We start from the raw sequence: 6,000 nt of genomic DNA, 5'->3' as shown, positions 1-6,000 counted from the left end.
AGTAGCTAAGCCTAGTGACTAAATGAAGGGATGATGGCGCCTCACATCTAGCCTGTCTGATAGCCACATCAAAAGTGGCGGAGGCAAATTAAAAGAAAGCAGACTGCAGGCTGCTCTTATCAGGGCTCTCAAAATCAACGGCCACGTAGTGGACGATGACTAGCCTTTCTCTTGCTCCGAGCAACGAAGAAAAAGATAACGCCGCCCGCAGTCTCAGCGGAACGTCGAGACTTGCTACTTGACGGAAACCACAGCACGAAAGAGCGTCAACAAGAGGGAACACACAAGACAGTATGGGCGCTGTTCCCTATTGTGTAGGTTCGTTCACGCTGTGGTTTTCGTCAGTTAGCTATGAACCAACTAGCCCTGACAAAAGTCCTGATCAAGTCTTGCCAGCCAGAGAAAGTAGCACATTGATTTCGAATTGACCGCCACAGTCATTACAATACGTTACCAACGGACGTCGCGTTTGCACTAAATTTCCGGTGCTTCTCATGCGCGTAGTTTCAGTTTTGTGTGGAGAAAAAATAGGGGTTTTCTCGCGCTTCAGGGCTTTAGAGTATCACCTTTTATGCGCTTTAAAAACTGATACGGTATCGTATTTTCCGTGGCTACAAACTTATCATTGCCAATAGCCGCCAAACTTCGTGAATTAAAAGGTTAACAAGCAAATTTCAGTGAATTACCTAGGTAATTAACAGGGTTTGTACAATTACTAGGATGTTGGCTCCCGTTATTCCTAGCTCCTCTGCGGTGAAGACGTTTCGATACGTCGATGACGAATTGGTCCTCATAAACATTTCGCAGCCTGTCCTTTCACTCAGCAGTACAAGCGGTTTTGAAGGAATTTAGTTCGGCCACATCCCCTCTGGTTCTGACACATGAGTTGTCCGAAGATAAATGATTGAAAATTAGTTTCTTGGGAAAGGAAATGGCGCAGTATCTGTCTCACATCTCGACGGACACCTGAACCGCGCCGTAAGGGAAGGGATAAAGGAGGGACTGAAAGAAGAAAGAGGTGCCGTAGTGGAGAGCTCCGGAATGATTTCGACCACCTGGGGATCTTTAGCGTGCACTGACATCGCACAGCACACGGGCGCCTTTTGCGTTTCTCCTCGCAGCGTTTTTTTGCGTTTTTCCCACGCTGCCGCCGTGGTCGGGTTCGAACCCGGGTACTCCGGATCAGTAGCCGAACGCGCTAACCACTGAGCCACGGCGATGGGTCCGCCCGAAGATCGGTCTATCCGTTTCCTTGACATCAACCTTCAGTTCCAGGCCCAACACACCTGTTGGATCTATGAACCCCGCGGTAAGAAGCTCGTCATTCCCCAACATTCGCACACTCAAAATTGGTGAGGCGAGTCATTGTCAGCGTGTGTTGTCCCAACGCTCTCAAAATACCTTATCCTCACAGTCTGCAAACAAGCTTTTAGAAACAGTGTAATGGCTTGTCAGAAGCGCGCTACCCTCCATATCTTCTGTCTTCAGTGGCCCAAAAGCTGCAAAAGCAGAAGAAAAAAGAAGTCGTCAGAATGATTTGACTCAGCAAATAAAGAAGAAACAAAAGGTAGCCGTCACCCCGTATTGCCACAGTATTTCAAAAATTATGAATCATGCTAAAGTGCAGGTAGTCTTTTCCGCTTCTGAAACGCAGTCCAAAATAAGCACCTGCGACAACGCTCATCCAAAGAAAGGAAGTATTTGTAAAACTAATCATCAAAAGCAGTTTGTTTCATGAGAGATTTATGAAATTAACCTGAAATGTGGCCGAACATGCCTATACTGTGGAAACGGGCAGGTGCCTAAATGAGCGTTTGCGTGAGCACGAAAATGCTGCAAAGAAAAGCGTGAAAGGCCATCTAGATCTATAGCCGTCCATTGCAAAACAAGCCGGTAGTGTCATCCAGATTTTGAGCACTGTGACATCATTGGTTCGCATTCTGAGCAGTTGAGTAGAGAAGTGATTGAGGCCTACAACATATTATGCAATAAGGAGACGTGTTCCAGTGCTCCATCAGTGCTTTTAATAATAAAAATAATTGTTTTTTTTTTTGTGGAAAGGAAATGGCGCAGGATCTGTCTCGTATATCGTTGGATACCTGAACCGTGCCGTAAGGGAAGGGATAAAGGTGGGAGTGAAAGGAGAAAGGAAGAAAGAGGTGCCGTAGTGGAGGGCTGCGGAATAATTTCGACCACCTGGGGATCTTTATCGTGCACTGACATCGCACAGCACACGGGCGCCTTAACGTTTTGCCTCTATAAAAACGCATCCGCCGCGGTCGGTTTCGAACCCGGGAACTCCGGGTCAGTAGCCGAGCGCCGTAACCACTGAGTCACCGCGGCGGGTCAGTGCTTTTATCCAACAAATAAATTGGGTTTCTTTCTGCAAAGAGGTAAAACCTATGTGGCGGTAAGTTTTCTTCGATTACTCTTTTTTACCTCCCTCTTTTGTGCCGTTTCCCTAAGTTTTCTTTTCGGGGAGGGCCTGGCGGCTGCCCCTCCCCACCTTCTCTGCTATACACACACAAGCGTGTCAGACCGTGACGTCACGGAGATGCGGCGGTGCTGGCGTCCGCAGTGACTTTCGTTGCGTAGGCAAAATACGGCACCGTGCGCCTAGAGTATAAGCGTTTGTGAGCGTATTTCGCAATGTTCCAACTAGTGTGGTGCGGGTGGTTGAGCCGCAAGGCTGCAGAAAGGCAGCGCCATAAGTTTCCACAAATTCATCACGGTTAGATACAGGGGTCATACCAATGGCCTTGGAGCAGGACGAGTTTGGCGACGAGCCGGCTGCGCGGTTAGTATCGCATTTCTACATCGAAATATGATAGTTTGCGTCTCTTAATCTGCATGGTTGCTCTTTAGACGCCCTGCGAACAGTGCAAGGATCAACGCCTGCAACTCGTTCGCGTTCTCTATATACGGCTTTCATTACGAGAAGTTTAGACGCGATATTCAGTGTGTGTGTGATCGTCATTTGAACGCGGGGGGCCGTTTTCAGATATTTCATTCACCCGGACTATGTCTCGATCATTTAGTCGCGCAAAAAAAAAAGACACTAAACAGCTACTGCCAGTCTCCATCAGCGTTCATAGCGAACCACTAAGCGCAATGTTTCAAGCAGCACTAGCTGGACTGTGGTAGCAGTACGTACGACTAGTTTTTTTTTTTTTTCACTTTCATGGCCTTCAATAAGTGTGTCTTTGCAACACTTGTCCTCGAAAACGATTAAACGTCGCTAGGGTCTCGGCAATGTCACGCAGTGTTATTTCCTATATTACCTGCGTTTTAAAATTGCAGGCAGATCAGAACCTGGCGAAAACGGCACATACCAGACCAAAGTCACTCTGATCAAGCATAATTGGGCGCGGAATGGAATGCAAATTTTAAATAAGCGGAAAAACCTGAAGTGTTCAGCCTTGCACAGCAAATGTAAATTTCCCTGGAAGCTATAGAGGAAAATGTATATGTATGCTCTTGTGTAGCTCTCCTGAAGCCAAGAGAACAAAAAGAGCATTCTTACGAACATCAGCGGTAGAGCGAGACCTCGATTCCTACCACCAATTTCGATTTCATATCAAGCAGAATAAAGTTTGCTGCTCACTCGATCGACAAAGTTTCGAAGAACGAAGCGATCGCATATGCATGTCTTATTCAAAACAAGTGTTTGAATAAAGTTTCCAGTAATGTTCCGAGTTTTCCGTAGTGAAGTGGCTCGGAGAAAGCAGGAAGCATGCCATAAGGTTAGTCTTGTGAAAACTGCTTCGCGGCATGCATCGCTTCATTCTACTTTTCTTGCACTGAGCAATCTGCTATGCTGCATCATCCCAGAAGTTGAGACCGCCGACAGTTAGTTTCCCTGCATACCTCGTGTTTTCTCGGTTTCATTTCTACCGCGCGGATAAGAACGCCGGTGAAGCGCCCCGCCTGACAATTTCGTCTGGAGAGCAGGTTTAAAGTGCAGAGCTACTCTCCGGGCGTCAACAAATATGTTTCTAACCAAAGCGATGCGCATACTTAGAAGTATTCAGTTACGCGAGTTGGCTTCGAAGCCTGCATCGCTCAGAGCAGTGTAGGTATGCTGCGTCTTCCCTACACCCCGTGTCGCTGACGACCGCGGCGCCACCGCGGCGCCACTGGCAATAAGCAAGGTAGAGGAAAACGTTCTTGTCATTGGATAGCGGACTAGGGTGCTTTTACATGAGGTCATTTGTGGCAGACTCGTTTTCTGGGGGAGTTGGTTTAGTACAGGACGTCTTTAAAGGGACACTGAGAACAAAGCTATTAATTTTCTTTCGTTAATAAAATCCGATAGTTCGGCATTCCGTGGCTTTGTAGCCACTTGTCTGCAGCGCAAGTTGCATTCATTGCTAAGGATTTTGGATTCGAAGTTGAAAAACTTTTTCCCTTCGCTCTAATTCAAACTGGAGACTCTCTATGACGAAATAGGAGAAAAGTGACGTAAACTGGAGGAAACGGGAACTCCGTGATTGCTGGCTTGAGCGGTGCCGCCTAGCAGCAGCAGAAATGAAAACTATCGCCAACCGGACGCTCAAGGCCTTTATCTATCAGCCGCCGTCGCTTCGTTTACGTTTACACCAGCGCTACAATGGATCCCGTTCCCGATTTCGGCAACGAAGGTCTCGCAAAGAACTGTGGCGTGCACTTTAGCGACCTCAACCCCACACAGTGTGCGGTGCTTTTGAGGGCAGTGGATCTGGCAAGATAGTCCGAGCGCTGAGCATTTGGCAGCGTCGCTGTCACTGCCGACCCACCGTCACGGCTTATGAGTAGCGACTGGTACGTACGGACATTCTGTACTAATAGTCCTCGTAGGGCTGGTCATGCCGAGCGGTGCGTTAGCTAACGTGGAGGAAAATTAGCTCCACAGGTGTTTTCCTTGAAGAGTCTACATGCCGTTGCATGAACGTCGTTCGAGGATCACTTGGAGAGGCATTTGGAGGTCCTCTGCTGGTCCGGCCGTGTAAATCGAGGCGCGTTCAAAACGAAACCACGTGGGCGTGCACAAAGCGCATAGCCGCGAAGCACCCAAAACGTACCGAAACTCAGCTGGCCGCCTATTGCGCCGCCAAGTACAGGTTTTCTTTCGCTTCCAACATTCAGGTTGCCTTTCTTGTGATTTCAATTCTGCCTGTTTCGTCCGTGGCCACGATGCTTATGGTGTCTCTTGATGTCGGGTATATGGCCCCGTCCGTACTCAAGACGCGAGGGCTCGCGCCGAATTCCCGAGTGGCGGCTTGGACGCGCGCGCAACGCCTGGTCAGGTTGTGTTACGAATGCATGTTTCTTGGAATCGGAGCTATTTGTAGTCTGGCCAGGTTTGGAGGTGCCAGTGCTACGGTTTCTTCGGATAAGGGGTGTTAGGCACAAGGTAGCGTAGTCTACTCAGAAGGGCCCATGTCTCAGAGACGAGTCAAAAGAACGTTAATTCAGTCACTCCATTTGAACCTGTTAAAAGTTAACATAAGGGGCGAGGTATATTATTCAGCTGACTATTAGGGCCTAGCCTATATACAAAGTATCATTGCCTTTGAGCCCGCCATGCCAGCTGGAGACTCGACGTATAAAACGATTGACCTGCTTTCGCAGCAATTGCACCGTGTAGGATGCACATGGCTTGTAGTTAAAGGCCCAGGTCCCTTACTCTTTCCACCCGAGGTACGGGTTCACCTTCTAGGTGTAGTGATTCCTGGTGGGGGCCACTTCTCAGGTTAAAGATCTCCAGGTGGTCGAAATTATTCTGGTACGCCTTTCACTCCCACCTTTCTACCTTCCCTCATGGCACAGTTGAGGTGTCCATCAAGGAGTGAGATGGGTACTAAGCCTCTCATTTCCTCAAAACCAAATCTGCAAATTTTAAAAATAGCAATTCAAACTTTTTAGCTATCCCTGTTTGTCTCCTTATTTGCTAAGGCACGTATCACACCGTAATGTCCATCAGTTTTTAGAATCTCGAAAGCACAGTTACCCTCGGTGCTG

Source organism: Amblyomma americanum, chromosome 6, assembly GCF_052857255.1.
Source record: "Amblyomma americanum isolate KBUSLIRL-KWMA chromosome 6, ASM5285725v1, whole genome shotgun sequence".
Lineage (NCBI taxonomy): Eukaryota > Metazoa > Arthropoda > Arachnida > Ixodida > Ixodidae > Amblyomma > Amblyomma americanum.
Note: the sequence above shows the minus strand (reverse complement) of the source record.